The following is a 27764-nucleotide window of genomic DNA, read 5'->3' on the forward strand; positions in this document are numbered from 1 at the left end:
TGCTTATTCAGGTCTTCTCTCTAAGTGTCTCAATATGACTTGGAAAGATAACAAATTTAAGTCTCAGGAAAAATAACCCATTATTGTATTCTCAGTAATTTTAGCAAATGGGAGTGGAAAATCAGTTAAATGGAAGCACTCAGAACAAAGTACTTAGATGTTATCTCAGACTCCAATTATGAAGACCAAAGAGCAAAACCTTCCAGCTATCATTAGCACCACAGGAGATCTTTTTACTAAGCTCATTTAAAACATAGATGTGCACCTAAATCCCTTCTCATGAAAAACATCTTCTTCTGTCTAAAATTTCCCTGAAGTATAAATGTTGAGGCACTGGTGTGCAAATGGAGCAATTAAAAGGAAGATTAAAAGAAATTTAAAGAATATATTTCCTTCATCACTACTCTTATAATTATTCTGAAGATCCTCAGAGTCTCATTTGATTTCCCCAATGGATTTTTAGTCTTTTTCTAGTATCAATATCAGTCACGATCTCTCCCCGCAGAGTACCACATCTGTTTTCAGGGAAAAGAAGGGCAAACAGATGCAGAGTTTCTTCTAAATCAAGCCAGAGCTCGTTATGCATTTCATTTTCCCTCTTGCATTCCCACAGCCATAGGAAAGACATCAGGTAAAGAAGTACTCACTATGGAGCAAAAAAATCACCAAGATTATAAACTACAGTGAAGCCACGTAGTTCTCATGGAAGTCTGATGTATTTAAATAAGCAGAACTCACTTTTACTGGGGGGAAAATATTTTTTTCCAAAGACAATTAGGACTTTGCCTTTTTTTCACTGAGGGTAAAAAATAAATAATGCTTTTAAGATTGAAGTGATCCCAAGTACTTTCAAAGTTAGGGAATTTTGCAGAAGCAAAGGGTTTATGAGACAAAATAGCTCTATATGCCCAAAAATATCCTTATTTATTTGGAAATGTAATGGCTTTAATCCTCGAGGGGTTACCTGAGTTCCCACCTTTCTAAAAAGCAAGGTACATGCAAGGAACCCAGAACTGATGTGTTTTGACTTTAAAAGCTTTTTATAGCTCTAGCTCTTTTAATTTGAACAGCTCTGCTGCTGCTGAAACAGCTTGGTCAATATGATCTCTACAGCTGTCTCAGACACAAGTTGGAGCTAATGGAAATAGATGAGTCAACAGTTAGGATTTTACTGAGAAACACTTTCCCAGCTGGATTAACCAATAATAAAAGGTGGAAAACACCTTCTCATCTTTTCTGGCCAAATCCCTATATTCCACCTCCTTTAAAAGGATACAGTCACAGCCACACGTGTTTGATTTCTCCTACTTGGTACAGATACTGAGACAAGGGAGGTGCAGAAACTCATGTCTGACAGGTGTAAATTTTGAGAACACCTGAGGTTCAAGACTCCAACCTGTAGTTGTCTCCCTTCACTTAAAGACATACTGATACTGTGGGATAGTTGATTTGTACTCAGCAGCCTATTTAATTGCCTTTAAATACTTCTCTATGAGCAATTAATAGTCACTCTCCTCTCAGACAATTCAACCTGTGGTGCCTAGGGAGTGCAGAGGAAAAGAGAGTTCTCCATCTCTGAACCAGCAAAACAGAAAGAGAAAGAACTACAGTGAAAAAAACCAGACCATTCTTGGAACAGACTATAAAATATACGCAAAAGACTTAATAGTATCTGAGAAATAACAAGACAGGAAAATATAAACTGCAAAATAATGTACAAAAATCTTTCAAGAAAAAATATAGAGAAACAAAGATCAGTTTACCATTGACACTGCTGCGCAATCCATGGCTGGAATATTGAGTTAAATCACTTTATCCCTTTGTCACTTCTTGAATTGCAGTTGACTTAGTTGCTAACCTATTACTCTTCATCAAAATGTTACAAAACATTGTCTTACATCTTGGAAATCAAAATTATCTGTGCAAATCTGGGAGCCTGTTTTCCGCCCAAAAGTAACAAAATAAGGATGGTTATCTTACTATGTTGATGGTTATCTACACAGTACCTTACAATACTTTAAAAAACCCCAGAAGAGGCATTTACCCCAAATTGCTGGATGGAAATTGACCTCAACATGTTTTAGTTTTCAAGACTGGACTGCCTTCCTATCTTCTAGATAGTTTTTTTAAAATATTTCAGAGTATTTTAGTATTGTTTCTAAGGTCTTAAAGTTCCAAACTGCAACTGCATGAATGCATGTGGAGTGCACCTTTTTGCTGAGCTGTGCTTCTGTCCCTTTGCCAACTGTAGGTGGAGCATCAGGCAGTTTCTTCTCAGGAACTTCTAACTACTTAGGATGGGAGAAGAGAAATATCATGTTTATGACAAAACAGTAGAGAGTAGTAGTAATTTGTGTGTGATAACATGACATCTTAAATGTCCTTCAATTCAAGTTGTGGTTTGTGGATAGTGCTCAGCACCAGACCTGACAGGTTTGGGCCTTGGGAAGTCTATTCAGATGACTTAGTCTTCAGATGTTTTAGTCTTTGAAGGAAGCATAAAAGGTAGGTGGCTTCATGTACTGGACACTAACTTCCAGTTACAGTAAATGGAAGCTGAAAGTGATGTGGTTAATGTTTACAGAGCTAATGATAAGGGCATGCTCTAAGAGTCATTATGAGACATTGAAATAAACCTCCCTCTTTCCCCATCAGCAGCACAGCTCTCAACCATCCAGCTTTCACTAGTTCCCCATCATTCTGACAGGCATTGTAGCCCTTGCTCTCAGTATACATGGCTCCATCAGCTTCCCCATTTCAGTTCCCTGGAACAAATAAAATCATTCTCACTTCCTTTTCAGAGCAAAAATCCAGACGAATTTTGATTTCAGACTACACAACCAGTGAACGAAATGAGCTTCCTGATCACCACTACTCAGTAGCGATCCTCAGAAGTATTTCTTCCTCCCTGTACTCCACTCCTGCATCTTGGCATCATAGAGTCATAGAATGATCTGAGTTGGAAGGGACCTCAAAGATCATCTGCTTCCAACTCCCCTGCATTGTACAAGGCCACATTTCAGTAGATCAAGTCACTCAGAGTGTTATCAAAAATAGCTAAAAAAAAAAAAATTCCTTAATGACAATGTACGATTAAGAAGCGGGTATTCTTTATTCTACCAAATGCATGAATGGATATCTCCTCTGAAATATCATTCATCCTGAGTACAGAATGAGCTTCTGTTTATATACTGTATTTTACATACACATTAATTGATTTTCCTGGAATAAGCATCAATATGATGATCATTTTCTCAAAGATCATTAACATATGTTCCCTCCCTATGCTCATGTGTTCTTCTGTCCCAGAGATCGCTTTGGTAGTCCTGGGTGGTCAGTGACCCCAAAGTCATACTTGACTGCTGGTCAGCTGGTAAAAAGTAGGCATAACTGGGCTGGATACTCTCCAGTTCTTCTTGCTCAATGCTCAACATCATCTCACAGAATAAGCATTGTGCAGATCCATAGGCTAGTGGTTTATGAAGACTAAGTGCTGTATTAATCCACCAGGTGCAAACAATTCATCATCTGGCAACAAGAGTTCTATCCACCCTGGCCTTGAACACTTCCAGGGATAGAGCATCCATAACTTCTCTGGGTAACCTGTTGCAGTGTCTCAGCATTCTCATAATAAAGGCTTTTTTCCTAATATATAATCTAAACTTACTCTCTTTCAGTTTGAAGACATTTCCCCCACCGCCCCGCCACCCCCGACATATAGTCCTGTCACTATATGCTCCTGTAAGCTCCTTTGCATCTGTCTTGTAGGTTACTTACTGGAAGATCACAATTAGATCACACCCCTGAGCCCTCTCCTTTCAGAGGGGCAGAATCCTGTCCCTGGACCTGCTGGCCCCGCTGCTTTTGATGCAGCCCAGGGTACAGTGGTTTCTCTCAAGACTCCCAGTATTTCCATCAAACTTTTACAAGACCTCCACATCTAGAGGCTTTACTTTCTGTCTGGGTTTTCACCTTTCCACTGGAATGGCAAGTACTCTGCTCTAAAAGATCTAATAGTTCTCAGCTTAAGGAAGTACATATTCTCTAACCAAATTCAGAAGTTATATCTCAAGTTATATATCAAGATTTTCAACCAGCTAGGTGCTGGATTCTGAATCATTTAATTAAACTAACACTTCTTCAGCATTTCATTCAAGACTGCCTTGAGTCTTACCCTGCTGCTACAATCATACGGATGTTCCCATGTGACTGTGTTTCTATGGATGTGTGTTGAATTTATGACTCATCTCCATTTTAAAGCAGTCAGTATGCAACATACACAAAAATATCAAAATGTTATCATCAGTTCACCTTTTAAATCTGGTTTATATGCTATTTGATGTAAAACACAGAAGGCTTTTTTATATAAATAGTGAATATCTGACCACAACTAATTTCTGAATTCTCATCAGGGTAGGTAAGAGTGAATCACAAGCTGCTTGCTCTTTTAGTGATGATCCAAATGTGTAGCAGATATTGCTTATTAAATGGTGTGGTGTAGGAACAATACATCCTACTCATTCTGACCCTGTGTCAGTGAGATAACTGCATCCCAACATGTAAACCATATTTCAGAGGTGCATGTCAGATTTAAGTTGATGGCAGCTGCGTGTGCAAAGTGTTTTTAAAAATCAGAGTGCCATGATGTGTTCCTAAAAACACTGAAGAGAATGAGAGGTCCCTCCTTTCAGTGGAACAACTGCGAGGTCCTATGGCAATGAATTTTAAAATTTGTACATTTGTGAATGCCAAATTCCTCAAGATCAAAGAAATTCTAACATTTCATTAGCAATATTGTATAAATTAAAATTGAATACATCAAATATCGGAATTTTCCAGTGACCATATTTACCTCCCAAAATTCAGCACATTATGTTTTGAGTTTGTGGTTTTTTATTCATTTTTGTTTACATTCTTATTATAGAATGATGACTTGCGTCCTGAAAATAGCTACTTGCTATGAGTGGAGCCATGGACAGTTAGTTTCAGCATAGACACAACAGCACAGATGTCTGCAGTTAGACAGGATGAATCCCAGCTTTTGTCATTCAGACATCATGAGACCTAAGACATGTAAGGCAGTGTAACCATGCCCAGCACAGACTACAGGACATTATCCAGTGATCCTTTCCCCAACAGATAGAGAACTAATAGATCACTGATATTCCACCTGTTGAATGAGGTGAAATAGTTAGGGATAGGCAAAATATATAGAATATCATGGATTATATAGAATCCCTTACTCTAGAACCAAGAAGACAACCAACCACTAACATCACTATAGTGAATAAATCTGTCTCAAGCATACCAGCAAGGCTGAAGTTTGAGTCAGGCATCATTTCCCTAGAAGTTTTGTTCCAGCTAGCACGAAAAAAAGTTAAAAATATATACCCTTTACCTAATTATCTGGTTTAACTTCTAGATGATGCCTTTGCCTGCTAGATTAAAGACTGATTGCATCTAATGATCTCTCCTCTTTGTAATATACATATGTATGCTTTTATTTTTATAAATATCTAAGTTGTATCTTGATTTTCTTTTGATCATGGAAAAAAATTATGAACAATTACCTCACTGTAACATAAGAACACTTGCTTTTTTGATAAGAGGTGGCAAGTGTAATCTTCTTTAATGCAATGTCTTCACTGAGAGAAAAAAAGTATCATACCCTATCAGGTGCAATGAAATTTTTAATGTTTACATATAGCTCAACTGGTAGCAATTAAAACCCTAGGAAAACAGCCCTTAATAGGCTCAAAAAGGTATTTTCATTTTATTCCTTCAAATGCACATCAAAGCCTCCAACTCCCTGTTTTGTGCTGTCAAGCTGCTCTATAAATATGTGCTCTGTCATCTGACAGTAAGGAGCAAGGAATTTTTGGCCAAATAATTGTTGAGCTGTGACCATTGAAACACAGTAGTGTGGTAGCGGAAAGAGCAAGTTTTACTGTGAAGGCATCATGAAACTCAGCTGAGGCAAATCAGCTGAAGAATCACCATCCTGGTTTTAAGAAGCCAGGTGTCCAAACATCTCTTTTGACTATGGAATAAGAGCATGAAAATTTATCCCACAGCCCAAAAAAGCCTCTCACAATGTCACCTAGAAGCAGAATTGGATCATATTTCTGCCCTTAACTGTTGGAAACAGTCATATCTGCCAGTAACAAAGGACACTGCTTTTAGTCCATGACGATCCTGTGAGAGCCACTTTTTGAACCTACCTACTTACCCTGAAAGGCTGGATTTGCAATGAAGATCTAATCTGAGAGGAAGAATTTTCTACTCAAAAGAAAGTATTAATTGCATGTTGTTTGATCTTTGGATGTGGTCTCTTCTTGAGACATACTGACTTTCTTAAATCCACATGATTTATGCAAAACTTGAGTGAGTTAAAAGATAGATGCTATTTTTCTCTAAAAGAACACCAAATAGGAGTACACATTGCCCTAGTCAGGGAGTTTGAACTTCCTGTACATGAAGGGCAATAAATAATTCTGCGCTTGATATATGTTTTCCAAATAGTACAGAATATCTGTACTGTTAAATAAGCGATGACAAATTATGCTCCACTACACTGCACACACACATATGAGCAGATTGTTTTATCTATTAAAACAAAGAACAATTAATTGCTCGCATAAATTAAGACTTCACTCATAGGCATTACCTTCATTCCTTTTTCTTTCCAAGCATCACCATGTTATAACCATTCCTATAACTTAAAAGAAAACAGATTGTTAAAAACTATTATAATATTGTTTCAAACCTCAGCAGAAGCTTAATCACATGAGCAGCCTTTCCCTTTATGGGTAAAACAGATCATGAATTTCTACATTCTTAGAGCAGCTGTACAGAAATTCAAAACTACTGGTCCTAACCAAAGTTTGCATTTGTTTGAGCATCATTTATGAGGTGCATACCAATATCTAGATATCCCACTACTATCTCTCCAGCAGAGTAAGAGAACCACTGGCTACAGGGTATATAACCCTTTCTTTGCAAATTGAGAAGCATCTGAAATCATGAAAAAGGGAAAACTTGACTGATCTCTGGGCTTCAGACACTGGATTAGAAATATCCAGCATCCTGATTTATGTATCTATTTTCCTGACTAGCTATTCCCATGGAATTTAACTTAGCACCTAAAAACTCCAAGGGAAATGAAGTCTTCCCTCTATCGGAAGAATTTTTTCTCCTTTCTCAGATACTATTGCAAAGAAGAATTAAGGATTATTATCATGAGGTCTTCACAGTGTATAGATCCAGTAGCAAAATGCATCCTTCAGCACAATGTAAAAGCCCAGGACAGATTGATTCCTGTAAAGCTGGAGGGAATTATCACTGCTTAAGGTAAAATCTTCCAAAGTGCCTAAACTACTTAGGCTGTTGAAGACATATTTTCAAAAACGACATACACACTTAGAAACATAAATCCAATAAAAGCCTTATGACTATTTTAGCCTAATAGTTACTTCATTGCAGGTGAGCAGCAATAACTGCTATACTTAACCTGCTAAGTTCTGCATATGAGGCTTAGATGGCTCTTCCTTTGCAGGTTAAGTACAGTCAAATTTTTCTTACTTCCCACGTAGCAGGCAGGCAGCCTGTTATGAAGGCCCACTTGACACACAGCAGAAGATTAGTAATTCACAATTAGCAAATAAATCATGGGACCTCAGAGTTTGTATGTAAATTCAGCTCATGAGAGGTTTTTGACTTATAGCCTAAAGAGAACTTTACCCAGAAGTTCCTCTAACAATCCCACAGCAGCTCACTGAATAGATGTGAGAATGCATTTTCTTGAAAGCTTGATTTATCCTAAGGAATTGCTTCAGATTGTTCAATCCTCTGAAATAGTAATCCAAATGTTCTTACACACAGGTGTGTATTTTAATATGGTTTCAAAGAGAATGTTTACTGAGAGCCTGTGATTCTTTGTATTCCTGCATTTCTTCTACCTATGTCAGGTTACCCAACTCTTCAAGTAGCCGTGTCTCCTCTTGGTGTGCATGCACACACACGTGTGTGTGTGTGTGTGTGTGTTTGTGTGTGTTACAGCTACAATCATGAAGAATGCACTAAGAAAAGACACACTAACGGGTTAATCACCCATCTAGATCTGTGTGTGGGTGGCTAAATAATTCATTTGAAATATAGCTCACTTCTCACCCACTCACAAAGGTGTTACTGAAGGCATGAATTCTCTTTCATAGTTGGGAACAAAACAAGGCTATTTTTTGGCTTTTATAAGAAATGCTAAAACAAATGTGAGAATCCATCTTCTCAAATACACACAGAGTTCCACAAGCATTTACCCAACATCTGCTGCTGTGGGCTGAGGCTAGTAAACAGTAATGTTAATACGAACTAAAGATACAGTATTGCTAATAATACAAAGTAATAATGTGTTTCTACTGCTTAACTGGCTGCAACTGAATATCCTGCTTTAATAAAAAGTACACATTACTCCCTATTTGCAGAATGTTATTGTTTCCAAAATGCTGCCGCTAGATAACAAAAGCTTTTAAATCTTTTCTATTCCTGTGTAACAAAGTTCTCACTCGAACATGTTTGAAAGTGAGAATCTTATATTAGTTTTGCTTTTCAGATAAATATATATCCCATACAATAGGAAGCATGACTGTCATCCTGGTTTTCCCACCCTTTCAGAGTTTTTTACTTTAAAAAAAACAAAACATCATATTCAGAAAATAGGGCAAACAAATTCTAAACCTCGTAGCTTGACCATTTTAGAATTGCATTGATAAATTCAGGAGAATGCTTAGCCTTCATATTTAGGGAAGTGCTAATTTATCTACATGCAGAAACAACCCTGAGGCATCCTCCAGCAACATGACACTGTCTTCCTGGCAGTCACTGCATGATAAAAACAAGCTCAAAGTGGTTTTTGCACAAGGGTTGACATAATACAATTCTCCACTATACCTTATTATTGCATCTTGCTCATCAGTTCATAAGGTGGGCACTGTGCACAACAGTAAAGCTGTCCTTCAGGAAATCACTTTCTGGTTAACTCTTTCTTCACTCAGACACTCAGTTCTCCTCTACCTATACTAACAAACAAGGAAATGCACTGAACTATGTATCTGAATGCAGCCCAGACCCTTCATTTTTATAAATCCATTTACAGCACAGATACAGTTCAAATCCAGCTGGATTGAAAGAGAATCATTCCACTGTGTTTTAGATCAGAGTGTGCATCCTGCCTGGACAGCTCATCTTTCTGTATAAAAGTCCTTCCAATTCCTTTCAAGTTTCCTTCTAAAAACATCTTTCTCTTCTATGAGAAGATATTCTGAAATTCTCATTTTCTTCATGCTGTGAAATTACAGTATGTGGTCTTTATGGGCAGTGTATGATGCAACTGGCAAGTGTTAAATAGCTGGCCACCCACTGTGGAATAATAGTGGATGGTAGCAAAAGCGCAGTAAAAGTCCATCAAATAAAGGGCCAGAATTCCTTAGACAACGGTTAAAACCCAGGGATAAAGCAGTCGAGCATCACTTCCTGCTTAAGATAGATGACATTGGTGTCCAATGAAAACCGACCAAGACACACAGGGAAAATGCAGATCCTGAGATCTAGATGTGAAGGCACCCCATGAGCTGCACTTGTTATCTGTCCACAAAACAATGCATAAATCTGTAGTGCTGCCTGTTGGGGGGGGAAAAAAGGCACTATATAAACCAGTTTATAATTTTTACAGGTCTTCATTGCAGCTGGCGATTGCTAAAATAGATGATCTCATAGTCTGCTGTGTGGCTGCCAGATAGCTTGCATGCAGATAGATGCCTTTGTGCTGCAGACCATAGAAACCTGCATAAAATTGGCCTTCTTTCCTTAATAGAGCTGCATGAACAAAGATGAGTTTGTTGCTGACCAGAACTGAAAGCTTTGTTTTATAAGACTCTTTGAATGTATTGCACTTTGCCAAAGGAAAAGGTTCTCTATAAAAAGGGGGAAAAAAAGGGGGAGAGAGAAGGAAAGATAGAGAAAGACAGAGGAAGACAGAGAGAGAGAGAGAAAGAAAGAAAAAAAGAAAGAAAGAAAGCAAAAAAGAAAAAAAAAGAAAGGAAAAAAAGAAAAAAAAGGAAGGAAAAAAAAGGAAAAAAAGAAAGAAAGAAAGAGAAAAAAGAAAAAAGAAGAAAGAGAGAAAAAGAGAAAGAAAGAAAGAAAAAAGAAAGAAAGAAGAAAGAAAGAAAGAAAGAAAGAAAGAAAGAAAGAAAAGAAAAAAGAAAGAAGAAAGAAAGAAAGAAAAGAAAGAAAGAAAGAAAGAAAGAAAGAAAGAAGAAAGAAAGAAGAAAGAAAGAAAGAAAGAAAGAAAGAAAGAAAGAAAGAAAAGAACACAAAGCAGAAAGAGAAAGTGGGCTGAAACCTTTTTTTTTTTTTTTGAATAGTGGTCACATTTCTTGAGCTGAATAAAAATGAAAGCAAAAGGAACTTTAATTAATGGAATGTCTTTTGATTTGTAGAGCAAAACTGCCAGAGCAGATGTACCAGCAAAGAGGATTAGATTGTCCCTTCCCTGACGCACTGAAAATTTCTTTTTCCCCTTGTAGTAACCCCCATTGAGGAGAGGCTGTCTTTAGTGTCTAAAATTCAGCACTGCTAAAGAAACTGTTGTATTTGGGTACAATGAGCAGCTCTCACAAGACTAGACAGAATATGTGAGGAGAGAGCTAATATTCCTTTAAATCCAAGGTTCATTCTACTTCAGCATTTAGAAAAGCCGAAATAAAAGAGAATTTCTAAGTCTGAGTTCTTTCAAATCCCATCAAATATGTATTAAAGTGAATCCTGAAGGAGTCATGATGAGTGTTCATCCTTTTTAAAAGGCTGAAATAACTTAAAGAAAGAATCTTGAATTTGTTTTTAATTTATATTAAAAGTCTATCAATTCATCTATTTCTGAGATCTTTGGCTTAGGTTCAACTTTAAGCCAGGTGGAATCATGAAGTCCAAAGGCAACTGATGAATTTTATACACACAAATTAGGTCTGATAAACAAATTCCTTTGATATTTGATTTTTAAATATTTTTAATGGTGTTCTTAAAATTCCAGTTTGAAGAAAAACAGATCTCCAGTTCACTTCTATTTATTTAACTTTCTTTGCATCTGTGAGAAAAAGTGTAAATTAAAAATTATTTTTATCTAGTGGTTGCTTAGGTTCATTTTGAATTTCTTCTTGTATTGGGAAAAGCAAAAAAATCTAAACAGATTGCATTGGAAATACATAACTGACTCAGTGGTAGACATGCTGAGGTGGCGAATGTACAGAAGCCTAATTTATCCAAAGAAAAACTAAATGGCTTCAGGAATCAAAGTAAGTACTTTTTTTTTTTTTCATTTATTATATTCCACCTATAAACAACACGTATTTCCCAAAGTAGATTGTGTGCAAAAAGAGGGGCAATGATGCATTTTTCAGGTTTATTTCTTGTCTTTTTGGATCACTCCTGGAATGGAACATACACAGAGGGCATCAGTTTCCATTCTCCTTCCTTTCCGAAAGATAGTAACTCTGGACTATGTCTATTCCTGCCTTAGTCAAAGGCTAATCTTGATGTAAGCTTTCATGAGTATGTGTCCCAAGTCATGATCTTGTTCATTACTGCTTGGGTAAGTGATAAGAATTACTTTCAATGCACCATTTCCATCATGTTTGCTTGCTCAGAACAGTTTCTACTGCCAAACATCAAACAAAAATCAAAGCTCAAATGTTTCCTTTTATTAAAAAAGGCTTCTCCTGGTGCAGAACTTGGCCATGCATTGCTCTCCCACTGGGTGAATTACTACATTGTTTGGGCTATGATCTTGACAAGTTCAAGTCCCAAGGAAACATTTTAAATGTGTTTTTCTTTATGCAAATCACAGTATAGATTATACTTGGCATGACACTCCTGTCAGAAGCTTTATATTGGCATCAAAAGTATGTTCAGCGCCAGAGACCTATACCTCAACAGAGCACACATCAGTGCCAAGGAATCAGGACTTTTATTTAGCCAACTGTAAATCTTGTAGAACATAAATCAAAACAAAGTATTAAGTTCTTTTACCAAACTCTCCAACATCAAGACACCCTGGATGGGATCCTGTGATGGTATGACCAGTATACCATCAGGCAACTCATCTCAAGGAAAGGGCTTTCCAATATCAGCTGCTTCCTGTGTGTGCCTAGTTAATCTACAGTTCTTTTTCCACACTTCCTTTACATAAAAAGAGCAGGTAAAAATAAGCACATGGCTGTTTACCAGGGATGCACTGCTTTTCCCCTTCCAGCAGGAAATTGCTTGATTGTATACTGTTGATCCTTATATCCAGCTTTGATATGGAGGGGAAAAAAAAAAAAACAAAAAAAAACCAAAAAAGCAGGAGCTTGAAAGTGTTACCTTCTGGCAAAAAAAAAGATGGGTATTTTATGAAAATTTTATGTTCTCTGGACAATTGGTCCCTAAACTGTTTATTCTAAAACTAACCAGATCATTACAGCATAGATGTTTCACCACCCTTTAACAAAAATCCAAGATAGGTAGAGACAGGGATTGCAGTTCATATAGTGCACAGAGGCAAAGAACAAAGACTCATAGACTCATTTTAAGACGTTATTGACGTAATTAATTAACAAAATTATAGCTGTGAAGTGATGGTGTACAAAACTGTGATAATGATGAGAAGCAGAAAGTTCAAGGACTGAATTTTCTTTTTCCATAGAATTTGGTATATGTAAAAGATTCTGTTCTAGTTTATTCCTCTTTCATTTTCAGTATGAATTTTCATGTACAGTTTTATGGTGGATGATTCAAATTTATTTTAATGCAGTTTATATTTTTACATAAGACAGATTGGCTATAAAATTGTGCTTTTGTTTGTTTAACTTAAGTATAGCATTTATTAGGCAGGAAGACATAGCTTTATAATATCCAACTATTGAAAGTCTGACAAAACATGTCCTCCTTTATACTGGTTTTGTTATATCCATAGTGGCAAAGCAAAACCCTGCAATTTGGGCTTGTCCATGGAAATTGAATTAGAAACAGAATGTAATATGAATGAGTTTATTGCAGTCACATTTCTATAACAGCATTGCAAACACTTTAGTTGCACTTGCTGTGTAATTAAATTCATGACTCAGCCTGTTTTGTTACATCACATTCATGTCTACATAGGCAAAGATCTGATTCTTTTTTTTTCATTTTGTAGCAGAGTTAAGATGGAGCCAGTTAAATAAATCAATGCTTACCTATGAAGCACTAAGCACTACACTAATTCTTCCTTCCTTGTAGTTTTTACGTTTTCAATTATATCTTGCTTGGTTTGTAATAAACACACTGCTCTACTCCAATACCTTAGCTTCACTATCATGATTTTTTTTTTAATGGACAGCATTATTCGTTATTCTTACAAAAGGTAAGATAAGGTAATGAATTATCTCTCTACTGATAAGTTAATGCAGTATCTAGTGATAGAGTAATGCAACCCCTTTATGTGTGTTTCCCATGTGTGTCTCTCCAAATAATGTTGCTCACTTGTTACAGTCTAAGTACTAAACTAGATTTCTTCTCGTTTAAACATCTCTCGAAAACTTGCCTTATTTGATTTTTTTATATTCAGCCTCATCCCAGTCTTATTGCCAGCACATCTCTATGAAACAAATTCCAGAGATTTCATTTCATTTCAGTCCAAACCTCACACAGTTACAGTTCTGTCATTTATCTAAAAGACAGAATATTTTAATTGATTCTGAAATTACTAGTTCTGCAAGTCATGCCATAGCTGCTAAAATAGACTTTTTGGGTAATATATCCTATTGTTTTTCTTTTGATCTTCCCATCAAACACACTTTTGCAGGTTTAGTGTTTATAGCCTGAGAACTAAGAGTGGGTAATTTGTGTGTTACATTATTTGATTCAGACACTATTCTTGATTATTTGTGTGTCTTGCCAGAAATCAGAAAAGAGTTGACCATTACACCTGTACAAGAGGTGTCCTTGCCCTGTCGGACATGAGCATGAGTAGCAAACTAAGACTACCCCTGTCCAGCTGCATTGTCTCAGCATGGCCACCAGTAATTGAAGAGATATCAAAGAGACATGGAAATGAAAAAAAAACTTCACAGTGTCTCTGGCTATGACTTCAAAATCACTTTGCAAAGCACAGTCAGATGCTACCCCATGAACAGTGAGGTGTCCAAGGCAGGGCTACAAAAGCAGTCTTGAAGGCTGCTCCTCATTGCTAAGGTAGAGCGGGACAAACAAGAAGTGTGCAATCAAGGAGAGAAGATGTGGGCAGAAATTCCCAGGTAAAGGCTGAGGCAGAGGTAGTAAGTGAGAGAGTGTTTTACCGCAAGAAAGAAAAACAAAGCAGATGGGAGAAAGACCAGAAATCCACTTGTGTTGCTATGTGATGACAAGACACAGAGAACAAAGCTCTTTGCACAGCTCCTCTCAAATACCTTCTCCCAAATAGGAGGGCTAATATACTGTTTGCATACAGAGTGTATCCCATTGCCCTTTTTCATGGACAACAAACCCAACTGAGGCACATAATTCAGGCATAGATGCACTTCCACTTGGGCATCTGCCAATAGAAGAAGGGAGCAGAAGAGGAACACCTGAAAGGGAAAGGGTTCTGTCCTTCTACCCAGAAAACAACATTTTTGCTTACCTTCTGCACACTGCGCAGCCTTTTGCACCATGGGAGCCCAGCACACTCGTATCCAGAACACTACAGCACTGGAGAGTTGGTCACTCTGCAGTAGGGTCTGAAATGAAATCAAATCTTCCTCAGGTAAAGAAGGCTTGGATTCAGGGTTTCCTGTTTCCAAGAATAAATGGCAGTGTATGATGCAGAGGACACGGCTGCTGGTTGAGGGGCACAGTGGGAAACAATTACCTGTCACCTCAGCAGGAGGGTAGGTGAGTGTCAAGAAGGTTTCTACAAGCTTTCCTTCAATGACAAAGAATATTAGTGTTTAAGGGGCTTGGTAGCTAGCTAAACTGAAAAGAGATTACCCTTTCATCTGTCTTTCACAAATAAAGTTTTATTTCTATTTCTGAAAAGATCAATTCTAACAACTGAAGTGTCATGAATAATCCCCTTGAACTGTGAACAAATGCATCAAAATCAATGAATTTTCTCATATACTGAGGTTGAATTCTATATAACCTGGAGTAACAGTCATGGTCTTCGAGAAAATGATTCAACCCCCTCCAAATTAAAAAAAAACAAAAACAACAACCTCCCCCCCACACACACATACTTATCATAGACTTTCTGTTATCAAGTCTTCTTTTTAAGGGTCATTATTCTGTAAAATGTGTCTTAAAAGGACTCTGTCATTTTCAAAATTCGCAGTTGCCATAAGGCTACTTTATATCCCCGCATGAAAGGTCAGGACAGATTCTAAATTGGTATCAGTTGGCAAAAATCCATGTGCTTCCATGGAGCTGAATCTATTTACATCAAATGCTTTCCTGGCCTTTTGAGAACAAGATTTTATTGTTGTTATTATTATTATCATTTTAAAGGCTACCAAGACAGCAAGATTTACTCATTTTTCCTGAAACTTGTGTTTGTAAAAGCATCCTACTTTCTCTTTACTAGTTTTCTAATTAAATCCGCATGCAGGTTATTGTCACTTGAAGAATAATTGGGTGTATATTCTTGTTCTTGGAAGCATGAAAAATTTTTCAGCAAATACGATGGCATGAAATGTCCTTTATAATAGATTCAATGGCTCTCACAACTAATTGTGATATTATATCATAGGAAAAAGTCCATAATGCTCCTCCAGCAGTGAATCAAAGAAACATTAATATATACACAAAATTTATCCTCAAGCTAAACCCTTGCCTCACGCTCAGTGCCTGAATTTGCTGCTATGCCCACGCTGAAAAGGAACAGAATCCAGAACTGTATCACAACAGCCATGTTTTATCCAGAATGGATAAGGAGCATGTTCCTTGGCTCCTACATAAGGAGATTTTGGGATTTACCCCACACTGCAGCCTCATGGTGTGCAGTAAAATGCCATTTACTCTATCCAGTACTAACAGAACATGAACTCTGTCCATGTTCCCAGGGGAGGGAGGACACCCTCACTGCCATGGCAGGGTTCCTCCTGATGACAAACAAGAGTCTTGGGTTGAATTCAATGTCTGCTCCGGCTCAAAAGCAGGACAAATTAAAACTGGTCTGCAATTGCAGGTGCTCACTTTTAGACAGACTGCCAGTTTCCAGGCAACACAGTGACCCTTTCTGTTTGGACGTATTGCTTTGTTAGGTGTAATTGTATATACTGTTTCCACTTTAATCAGGGACACCTAGTAAATTATACAGGGAAGCATTTTTCAGAGAGGAACACTGGCACCCTGAGAAACTCCAGCTGTTATCCTGCAATATTTATTATTCATATGCCATCCCCATTTTTTGTTTATGGCACTTCACATTGCAACAAAGCAGAAAGAAAAGATGTTATAAGCTGACAACTGGCAACTCTGGATATAAAAGTTAAACTGTTCAATCCCATGCCCTTCAGACAGGTTGCTCTCCACTTAGTGGTGTTTTTGCTGCCCAGTGAATAGCATACATTACTGGATTAAAAGAGCACGAGACAGTCTCTAGTCTAATAATAGGCTATATTTTTCTAATGGATATAATTATATCTACACAGTAAATTCTCTCTTGTTCTAGAAAAGAAGATAACTACATGAGGTTGAGAAAAGTGCTACTTTCCATCAACAGCCAAAAGCATGTACCCATGTGTTTGATCCGTTGGGTTGTTAATGGAGAGCATTGGCAGGAGAAATGAGGAGAAATAGCTCATTGCTATTTTTGTACAAGCAGCAAACATAGAAAAGCACAATAAAAAGTGGTAGAAGAATGAGAGAAAAAAAATCAAATTCCCCTTTCTTTCATTCTCATCTCTGGGTGACTTCTATACTGGGCGCTATGGTACTAGAGAAAAGCTTGAAAGCCCAGACACAGATCAACCTGCCCACAACATCCTGACATTGCAGGTTTTAAAAAGAAAAACAGATAGACTGAAAGATGAACCCAGGTGACCTCCAGCCTGTTTGATTTCATGGCACATCATATTCAATGAACATTCCCAGCCCAGTTAAACAAACCATCTCTGATCTTTCTCTAGCATATGTTTTATTGAAAACTGCACTTTCCAAAGACTGCATATTTTGTGACATCTTTTTGCCCACTGATAAGAGCTTTGCAGTCCAGGTAAGGATGTGTGTAAAGAGGAATATTTCCCATCTACTGCAGAAAATGAGTGACAGTTGATTAAAAAAAATTAAAAAAGCCTTGCATCACTTTAATTAATCCTTTAGGTCTGTGGAATAAAACCATTGGATTCATGATTAACAGCCAAAACACATAACATTCTCTTCGAAGAACAAAGTGATGTACTATACAATAACACTGTGGATATTAGAAGAGTGGGCAGAGCTGTGGTAAGTAAATAAGAATTATGGTGCCATATGGCAGCAAACCCCACACGGAAACAGCAGCTGCAAATCCACAGCAGCAGCAGCAGCTGCTGTAAGGCACTGAGGAATAGCAAACCCTTATAAAAGACCTGGAATAGAAAAATATTATGATGCTGGGGGGCCCATGCAGCTATAATTCTTCCTAGAGTTCTGAACATGGGTTAATCATTCCTGCTAGACACTGCAGTGGAGTGCTGCAGGGTCATAGGAGCAGTTTCCTGGTTAGGACACTTTTGACGCACAAGAACTTCGCATCTCTCTTGGCCATGGTTCTGTCCTCTGCCCCTCCATCCTTCTTAAGATACCTATTGTGCTCTTATGACAGAAAAATGACCTAGCAAAACCAGTTCTGTAATTGATCTGAAAGTTGCCTATATATAGCTCTGTGATTAGGAGGTGGTTTTGGCAGAGCAGTAGAGCAAAGGAGCCTTGAGTCAGCTCTCAACCCCCACTCTTCAGTCTCTTCTGGCTGCACCTATTTGTGGTGAGAGGGAAAGAGAGACACATGCAGATAAAAAAACCAAACAAACAAACAAAAAAAAAAACCCACCAGCATTTAACCAGATAGTTGCTCAAACCAAATAAACATTGCAATAGTTTCTTTTATGAGTGCATAAAAACGTATTACCTTTCTGGCACCATAGAAGGAAAAAAACAGAAGGAGAGACACTATGGTAATTAAAACACAACCCCTTACAAAAGGAATATTTTAAATATGATTTTCTGTTGGAATATTCTCAAACCTCTTAGAAAAGTAGCTTGTCTTTAAGAAAATTCCCATCAAAGGCAAATCCATTGAAATACTGAACAAGTTGTTCCTCTGCTTATTAAGCCTCATGATAATAAGCTAATCAATAGTAAATAATTGTTTTTTAATGGTCACCACTCTATAAAGCCTTTAATTACCCGCAACCTTCCTGTAAGTCATCAACATCTCCAACCAAGCAGTAACATAATCAGTAACAGCTCCAGAGCTTCATAAAAATCTTTGGTGGTATGAGTATCTAATCCAAGAAACTCAACCTTGTCCTTCCAAAGTCAGGTACTCAAAGCAGATTAGCATATTTGGATAACCAGACTAGAGATGGGGATAAAGGTAGGTTTCATCCAAATTTGCCAGCAGAATACATAGCTGTTTCTCTCTTTTGCTTAAAAACACATTTCATTTGTGTTGAAAAAATTGTCCCCATTTCATTTTGCATGTAGTACATATGGGAAAAGGCAGCAGTGATCTTAACAGATGCTCCCCTTTGGGCAAATGGGCTTTTAGTGGAAAAAGTGCTGAGCAAGATGCCGGTTTTGATGGAGCAAAATCATTCTGAAATGAAAGTCTAGTTTGTCTCCAGTGTACTTGGTTTATGATGTCAGCTGTTAACTGTTGTCCTTCATTACAAGCAATGTTTAATTTATAGGTATTCACGTCAGTTATGAAAACAGGGAACTGGAACTTAAATCAGATAATAAGTACAGTCCATTAAATTGACAACATAACCCATGAAATGGGAGATTATAACTGCAATTTATTCTTCATCTGTCACTCTTAAGGGAAATGATTGTTGCTTTCTACATGGAGTCATCAGTCAGACTCATGGCTGCCTGATGAACTGTGATGATTTGAACCTAGGAAACATAAAGAGCCAAGTCATTCATTACTTTCTCTTATACACTACTTGTAGACATAGTGCCAGCTGCAGGAAAATCTCTCTCTGCCCCACACTTGAGTTGCAATAGGCCTATTATTCAATGCCAGGCTATGGTTTCCTAACTTTTCCGGCATCAGCTTAATAGTAGCGTCAGCTGGGCATCATGCCATGTACATCAGCTATGCCTCATTTACCCTCCTGCTCCCAATTAGCTTGATCATGATGATAAACCAGGAGAAAGACCTTTGGATAGAGGGCACATATTTATTTGGCCAACAGTCGAGTAAAAGGAAGGAAGGATGGGAAACTCATAAAGGGGAGGAAGCATGGACTGTGATCTTGGCTGTTCTGCAAATGCTCTGCGTGACTGTCACTTTTCTCAGCCTTCTCTTATTCTTCCTCCCACACGGGATCACTCTTTGCTTTGCTCATGGGAGTTTTCTGAGCCACTCAGATAGCACAGTGGTAAGACACAGAAATTACTATAAATGAAGGAGTCCAAGAACTTTAAATAATCCTGGTGGTCACAGATAGTTGCTTGCTGATGTCTTTCAACCAAAAAGTCTTTGCTGAATTTCATGTGATCCTTTTTTATTTGCTGTGACTGTTAGACTGTGACGCTGCCATCTCAGTTGTAATCCAAAAGCTGAATGTGATTATTTTGGGTAAAGGAGAGAAAACTTCTACTTTAAGACCTTTGTGCAAGATATGAGCCACAGCACTACAGCTATGAGAGAGAAAGCTCCTTGATTTACCCAGCAAGTAGTGTTTGTGCTGGCACATGGGAGCAGACACCTCTAGATCTGAGATACAAGCAGGGCTTACTATATGCTGGACGAGAAAGGAGAATTTGCAATTCCCTGACAGTGGAAGAACAGATCATTTAAATGAGAAGATCCTGTCTCCCTGTGATCTCAGTTCCAAGGCAGATAAATTGAGGAAGAGGTACTAAAAACCTCTCCAACAATTACAAATAAAATCTTCCCCTAGAAATCTCAGGAGCTTAAGATTTCCTTCATCTTGGTCTTCTTGGCCATTTTCTCTAAGGTGTTGCTCGTTGTCTAAAAGATACTTTCCCCTACATGATTCATGGTCTTCTGAAGCAAGATGTTCTGTTTGAAGATAATGGAATAAAATTAATATTGTGTGAAGTCCTTCAGGAAATATGTACCCAATGCAGTTTTGATAAATGTTCAAGTGGAATTGAAAGAGAAAAGAGAGAGATCAACATGTGATGCCATTTTATGCCATCTGCTACTAAGTATGGGAATGCATATGGGAAAACACTATTTAGAAGGCTTCTTAAAATGTTTACCTACAAAGACCTACTAGTTCACTGCTGCAATCTTCCCTAGCAAGAATAATTCTCAGAATGATTATATCCTCTAAAGCTCATGATAGCATTTACACCTACATTATTTAAAAGTAATGTCCATGTTCCACCTGAACAGGCTTTCTGTGGGAGGTACTGAATAGAGTGTAAATCACTTTCAATGCCTACATATTTGTACATGACTTTCATTCTCCTGATTCAAAGACTTTGAATTTGTTGTGCACAGCAAGAAGACATCCTATTATTTAACTTCACTGAAAAGTTTCTGTTATTCCTTAGAGACTAAATTTAAACCAAAATCAAGTCTGTAAAAATTAATTTCATCTGCATAATAATAAATATCTTTGCCTCTGTTGAGTTTCATGTTTCTTAGCAAATGGAAAACTAACATATTTGATTCTTTCTAGCAATTGTCATCTCAACCACATTAGAAATTAACTCCAGATTTCTTTGAGAGTCTTAGGTTCTTCTCCAGAAGACTGATTTTTCATATTTGGAGTATGCTTAGAAACGCACTATCTCATTCTAGGAGTCCTGTGATCCCATCCGTCTTTAAAGCAGCTATCCAAAAGCTGTATCCTGTGGTGCTTTGAACATGTTCCTTACTTTTCCTCCACAAATTAATAGCATTCACTCTCATGTTTGTAGAATTGGGCACAGATTTTCTACACAACATGTAATTTAAATATATAACCAGCAGCAAACCATTAAAGTGATTAGCTTTACTTTGCTAAAGATAAAAAAAGTATTTCTCTTATTAACACCCCAAATCTTTATTTCAGTACTTTGCAGAAGATAGTATGTCAGTGGAAAAATATGCATTTCAGTTTCACCACTATTTTGAGTGCTTTTAATTTTTCCATCTGTAGGCTTTCTACCAGGGCACTGCAGCCCCAAGCACTTTGTCATAATTCTTCAAATAATTAACAAGGAGGTCATTTAAAATGAGCAAGTCTCTGAATACACCCATTGCTCTCTAACATGGGAACATCTACAAAATGGGATGGTTGTGCAATGCATTTGTACACAATATTAAGTAATCTGAAACACCATATGAAGAATATACAAAAAAGTCACTGACAGGATGTCTCCTTTGCAGCCAGTAGAAAATGCTTGTTTTCAAGTGAAATACGAAGTGAAAGAAATACTTGCTTTCCTAAAAAAAAAAAAAAGTGCTTTGGTGCCAAACATTTTAGAGATACTGTTGAGGAACAGTCCTTCCTCACATAGAGGTTATCCCTGTGGTGCTGCCAAGTTCAGTGCCTGAGTGGATGATTTGCCAAGTAAGTGCCAGTTGTGTAATATATGCTGTAGCAGGCATGGAAGAAGATTTTACTTTCACACTCGCCTTCTGAATTGGCATTCTTTGACTCTTTTGTGCCAATGCTGTTCTCTTTCCCATTTTGTGCCCTCTTTTTTCACTGGAATGCCCTTTCCCCTCACATATAAGCTGAATGTCCCATTGTTTATTAGAAAGCAAGAGTTGCTGAGTACGGCTTATATGAAAGTCACTCAGGAAAGACAGACCGTATTAGTTGCTACATCCCTTATTCACATGGTAACCCTACCAGGAGTACATTTTTTTAAAAAAACCCACTTATATTTTGTCACGTGTAGTTGTCTACCTTATATAATGGGGTTGAAAATAGCTCTTCATTCCTCTGAAGCTTTTCTTTCTCATACACCCTTTCTGCCTGAATGACTGTTTAAATTTTGCTTCAATTTTTTCTCTCACAAATCTTTACTGTCTTCATATGTATTCCTTTGAGTTTGCAAATTTTAGATAAATATTTAGATATGTTTAGATAAATATTTTCCTACTCTTTAGTTCTTAACCATATGTTTTGAGTCAGGTCTCTTTAACAACTCCACACAGAGCTTAAGCACTTCTTTCCAAATGCTGACACTTACGTGTGCCCTCTCAGGTAGTAAAACTGGATTTGTCAAAGACTTTACAACCAAGTCTTAGTAAGCACATTTATGCAATCAAATTATAGAAATTGTTGCACAATATTAGAAATTTCTGCAAGTTAAATGCAACTTCTAGCTCAACTGGAGAGTCAGAATCCTGTTTTGTGTATGTTCCTTTAAGTCCAGGTCTGCTGTAGACCATTATGTTCTTTTTTTGTTATGGGATAGGGATGACTAGGCTGAACAGAGACATATCTCTAATGTACTCCACCTACCTGTCAGTAGCCAGAGTAGGATATCAGCATTGCATCTTTTGAAGTTACAAAGGACTCCTTCCAATAATCAAGAAGGGACCAGAGGACAATAATCACTCTGAGAGTTTGGATTTACATAGAGGTTGTGTGAGCTTCCTTGTCAGTCAAGCAGTTGTATTGGTGAGGATGTGTGCTCTGATCCTGGGGTAAACATTAGTGTTTCAACTTAGATTGCATATTTTTCTTTGTGGCTTAATCAAACTCAAGTTTCTTTTACCTGTTATTTCAGGATGTGAATATAGGCAACTACTGCCATTCAGCCAGTGCTTGGTCAAATATTAAATACAATGACATGATGGGGTGTGGAATCCCTGAGTCATAATGCCTTTACTGAATATCTCTAAGCTGGACCATTTAAACTGTTCCCTAGCTCAGGAAAGACCCAAAATGTTAAGTCAACTGAGTAGAGTACCAAAGTGTTATGCATACATCTTTTAGCCAGAAGAAACAGAAGGACCTCATTGTGTAGGACCTATCAAACCTTCAGGGATTGGTGGGATCAAATTAATACATGCTCTCAAGGGTGGTTGATGCCACTGCAGAGTGGCTGCCCGGCAGTCTTATACCTGGCACATGCAGAACTCTTTGGATGCAAGAATTTTGTCATGAGGAATTCTATTTAGAAGAATTTTTCTTTGGAGACAAATATTAGTCACTCATTTATTAATGTCTACTACCAATTGGAAACAAACAATAAAGACACCATGCTGAAAAAAAGGAGAGGGGAAAGACTTATTGGAATGCCTGGACAATGTTCTTTTTTCATTGCTGAGGGCAATGGCTTAATCTAAGCATATGTCAAAGTAAGCTGTCAAGAAAAAGTGGTTAACACTCAGTTTAGACTCCCTGTCATATTTTTCCATTTCAGGGTTCATGAACACACAGAAACATAGGAACACTGAGTACAGCATTCATATGGGGAGAGAAGGGGAATGAATAGAAACTCATTAATTTCTTTTGAAATGCTATTAATAAATAGGTCACCTCCTTTAAAAGGGAGGGGAAAGCCTGCAGATGCTAATCTTTCTTTGGTGTGTTTTGAATCACACTTTCCCTTGTGAAACACTGATAGCTCCACTTTGTTATAACTGAAATTAGAAGAATTGCAGATGTAGCCATCTTCTGCAAGAAGCCTTGCACAAGCTTCCCAATATTTCTTTGTACAATTTGAATGTACAACAGAACTTCTAGCAGTTCAACTAAATTTGGAGAAAAAACCGAACCCAACCAAAACTTACAGGATACACAAGAATGCCTTCTTGCCTATAGTAAAATATATTTTATTCTGATGTAAAATAAAAGTTTGTGACTTACTTAGTGGGAGATTTTATTGCTCTAGCTCTTCCTACACTAAATCAGTTTTCTTTTTTAATAACCATTGTTCGTTAACTTCTTTCTACCAGACATTGTAACAGGATGCTCAAATTATTTTATTCTTACAGACACTGCACTTAATCAGACACTTCACTAGATCTTATTATTTCCACAAATAGATTACTCGATTTATTTAGCATCTATGTCTAATTTGTCAAAGTGTAGTGCCATGAATTGTTGGCTCTTCATAAATAAAAAATAAGAAAACAGCGAGATTTGTGCATTTCTCTATTTCTGAAATTAATTTTCTTAAATTCATGGGATGAAATAAAACATTTAAACCTTTAAAATACATTTAAGTATTTGTAAATCAGGTTATTCACTGCTATCCACCATCCTTTCGGTAGATTTTCTTAAAGAAACTTCATTGGAACAAATAAACAGTTCCTTCTCTCTTCCTCTCTTTCCCTTTCCCTCTCTCTTTCTTTTCCTCTTCTCTGTTAACATTATCCTCAACATCTTCTTTGTTCTTGTCCTCATCATTCTCTTCCTCTCCACCTCCTTTTTTGACATCTGATTTGCCTTATTTTCTTCTCAAACAGGTTAGACTCATGTCTGGGACCCATGAGGTTCTCCCAGATCATTAAGCAGCCAAAAAGAGACTAAATGTGAGTCAAATTATAAAATAAGCTAAATGGCACAAAAGGAGATAACTCTCCACAACGTTTCTGTGTGCTGACTCTTTCAAAGCTACAGACCATTCCTGAGGATGACACTGATTTCCATCTTATTACATGCCAGTACTGAAAGGCAAACTGCACTTATAGCTGGACTATTACTCTCAAAAATTAGGATAAATTTAGGTTTTTCTTTGGCTAATAAGTGCAATGAATTTTTTTTTAAGAGTAGGAAGTTCATTTAAAGTTAAATTAATTGGGACGTTAAGTACAAAGGTTGCAAAAGAATAATTTTAGAAAAATTATGGGGAAAACTACTTGATCTAATGCTTGCTGTTATTTCAGTTGTGCTGTATGCAGCTTTCTTCATGAAAAGAAGAATTTATTTTTTCATGCCTGGAGTCTGGTCATATTATTATCTGAAATGCAATAGTTGAAGCACAGGGTAGTGCAAATGTGAGGTGAAAAATTCCTAATACAATTCATTGGTGTATCTAAGCAACCAAGTGGAGGACTGCATGTGCTGTCTCATGGCCTTCTGAAACTTTACAGTACCTGCCACTCACCAGTGTGGCCCATTCTGACAACAGATGCAAAAATGGAAAATTTAATAAATCTGACTTCAGGACAAACAACACAATTTTCTGTGCTTTAGCAAAATAGATCCATCATATAAAGTATTCAAAAGAGCTGCTACAGGCTGAGAAGAATATATTTTCCATCTCTGATTCATTCACCATGATGTGCCTCTCACTGCTTTTTTCTCTTCTTCAGCCCTAATTTCCCCTCCTCCTTCCCTTTTCAACTCCTAATTCTTTCACTGCTTCCCATTCAGGCTTTGCCCTCTGCATTCAGTTTCTGCTTCTCATTCCCCTTTGCCCGCTACCCGCCCTGCCTGGTCCTTTTTGGGTTCAGTTCTTCTTACTTCAGGCTTTTATTTCTCTGAGGGATTTGAATAATCACTTCTTTTTTTTGATCTCATTGTCATCTAAAAAGGTCTCACTGCCTTCCACCCTCTCCTCAAAAGGTAGGCTTCCAAAGAAAGTATTCACTCCAGAAAGGAGGAAAGGGACCTCTGAAACTCACTGACCCTTCCTAAATTGGATGCCCCATTGTGAATCACAAAATTAGAAATTTCTCTATTGTATGACAATGTTAACTTTGTTAGTGAATTTCTTTTCTAATGAGCACATTAAAATTCTCTTTAGCCTTATAAAGACGTAACTCTGTCTACTAGTCTATCATTATCAATTTCTGTCTCCAGTCAGCTGAGGGTGAGCTTTAACAAGGCTGATTTAGTCACACATTACATTTTATGTAAAACATCAGGTGAAGGAGTAGTCTTACTAAAGGCCAAATAAATGCTTTTTTAGTATAGGAACTGGGAATCCAAAACAAGGTTGATACATAGTTTATACTCTTGACCATATTTTTTAATGCCCCTCAAAACTAAAATCTGCAACTGAATGCCCTTGAATGCAACTATGCACAGCTGAGCATCTAATCACACTGCTTGAGCAGAGAAGTCTTTCATAACTGTGCTTACTCTTTGTCATAGGTCAGAGCAAAAACCAGACACAAACATCAGGTATTCCAGGAAAAAAAATTACCCTCATACTTCAGAGTCATAACTAGTACAATAAGTTAAAAACAAGATAAAAAATAAAATAAACCATTTTGCAGCTATTATCAAAGGCTGCAGACTTTCTATTTCACCATATGTAAAAAAAAAAAAAAAAAAGACAAAACCAAATCAAAGAAAATCCTCAGTGACACAGCAAAGGCCACAAAACACATAAAACAAGAACACCTTGAGTCAAACTTCTTCAAAGGTCAACCATATAGGCATAATAGATTTAGTCAAGCTTTTTGCTCCTTATGTATTCTTTCAATGGCTAAGCATTGCAAGTTTGCTACAGATCTTGTAACTAGGTGAGGTAATGTTAAAACACTCCTTTTTTTCCTGCAGCACCCAATCATCAGGGTACTAAACAAGCCTTCCAAAATAAAATGAATGCAGAACCATATGTTGAGTTTCGTAATAAAAAAAATCGCTCATGCTTCTGCTCTGTACTACAGATGGTTCTGATGGACAGAACATTTCTATTGCCTAGAAAAATGTGAAAACAATTCTGAAAATCTATTTATGGAGCACTGTCCTTGTATTCGACACAGGGATAGGTAGCCAGAGGGTACCTTTATAGAGTTGCCATTTCCATTTATGTTCTGCTGCTCGTGTATTATCTGATCATGCAAACAGCTTAGCAAATCTTTGAACAATGCATTGCTGCATCCAGTCTTAACTACATTTCTTCTATTACTTTCATCTCACTTCCCAGAATTCTCATTTCTACCTGCAACATTAAGCCTATGTTACTTGACCTCTTTGAGCATCAGTACAGTTATTTTTTCTTGTAACCTTGGTAAACTTGACTGCCTGGTCTTTTGAAGCAGTAGTCATCTTTAGTAGTTGCATAGTAGAACCATCTAACTCATCACCATTCTGTAGGATGTTGACTAGATTAAAAAAAAATGCAAAAAAATCGTGAAAGATCTCTTTTCCTTTACATTTGCAATTCCTATACATCTCAACAGTTTTCTTGTTAATGGATAGTATAAACCAACAAGTAATTTTTTCTTCTAGGTTTTCATTTATAGTTTTCTTAACAGGATAGTAATGTCCAAAATATCCAATCTACAGATATCACAATATTGCCAAATTAAATTGTACTGCAAAACATACAGATTTAGATAGAATGTTTCAAAGTGATCTCTTCACAAAACATAGGAACATTCATTTAACAACAGAAAAAAATCATTATCATGTCATCTGCCTGTGACCATAATATTATGAATTTCAGTCTGCTCTCCACAAACTCAGAGGAAGAGAAATACAGCCCATCCTTCCTCCTCCTCTTTGCCCTTTGCAAGAATTTAAGTAAAACTTCCATATCTACTTCTACCATTTACATTTGGTTTCACAAATAAGTGGTTTTGTGTAAATGGAGATAGCACATGGTCAGAGGCATTCCTGTTCTACATTCAATTT

Source organism: Catharus ustulatus, chromosome 4 (assembly GCF_009819885.2).
Source record: "Catharus ustulatus isolate bCatUst1 chromosome 4, bCatUst1.pri.v2, whole genome shotgun sequence".
NCBI lineage: Eukaryota > Metazoa > Chordata > Aves > Passeriformes > Turdidae > Catharus > Catharus ustulatus.